Source organism: Halyomorpha halys, unplaced genomic scaffold (genome assembly GCF_000696795.3).
Source record: "Halyomorpha halys isolate HHAL.00 unplaced genomic scaffold, Hhal_1.1 Scaffold612.1, whole genome shotgun sequence".
Classification (NCBI taxonomy): domain Eukaryota; kingdom Metazoa; phylum Arthropoda; class Insecta; order Hemiptera; family Pentatomidae; genus Halyomorpha; species Halyomorpha halys.
This window is the reverse complement of record NW_027114055.1, coordinates 190,589-191,501: the sequence shown is the minus strand read 5'-3', so window position 1 is coordinate 191,501 and position 913 is coordinate 190,589.

Genomic DNA, 913 nt, shown 5'->3' with positions numbered 1-913 from the left:
ATCGACTACAAAAAAAATCGATATTTTTGAACAACCATTTGAGTAACGTAAGGTCTGTTACAACGACAATCCAGCGATCACGCAATTTAAAGCCTCCCAGAAGTGGTTTTTAAAAGTAAGAATCCGAAATCAATGACATCGATGTTTTTAACAACCATTTGAGTAACGTAAGGTCTGTTACAACGACAATCAAACTATGCCACATTTTAAGGCCTGCCAAAAGTAGTTTTTGAAAGTAAGAATCCGACATTGAGTACAGAAAACATCGATGTTTTTACAATATCGTTGCTTACAATACGTTACCCAAAATATATCGATGTTTTTGAACAACCATTTAAGAAACAAAAGGCCTGTTACGACTATCCAATAATCCCGCATTTTAAGGCCTGCTAGAAGTGGTTTTTTAAACAAATAATCTGACATCAACGTTTTTAAAAATCGTTGCTTACAATACGTTTTCCAAAATACATCGATATTTTTGAACAACCATTCGAGTAACGTAAGGTCTGTTACAACGACTATCCAACGATCACGCATTTTAAGGCCTGCCAGAAGTGGTTTTTGAAAGTACGAATCAGACATCGACTACAAAAAACATCGATGTTTTTACAAAAGCTTTGCTTACAATACGTTACTCAAAATACATCGATGTTTTTTAACAACCATTTGAGTAAAGTAAGGTCTGTTACAACGACTATCCAATTATCACACATTTTAAGGCCTGCCAGAAGTAGTTTTTAAAAGTAAGAATTCGACGTCGACTACAAAAAACATCGAATTTTTTACATTATCGTCGCTTACAAAACGTTACCCAAAATACATCGATGTTTTTGAACAACCATTTGAGTAACGTAAGGTCTGATACGACAATCCAATAATCCCGCATTTTAAGGCCTGCTAGAAGTGGTTTTTT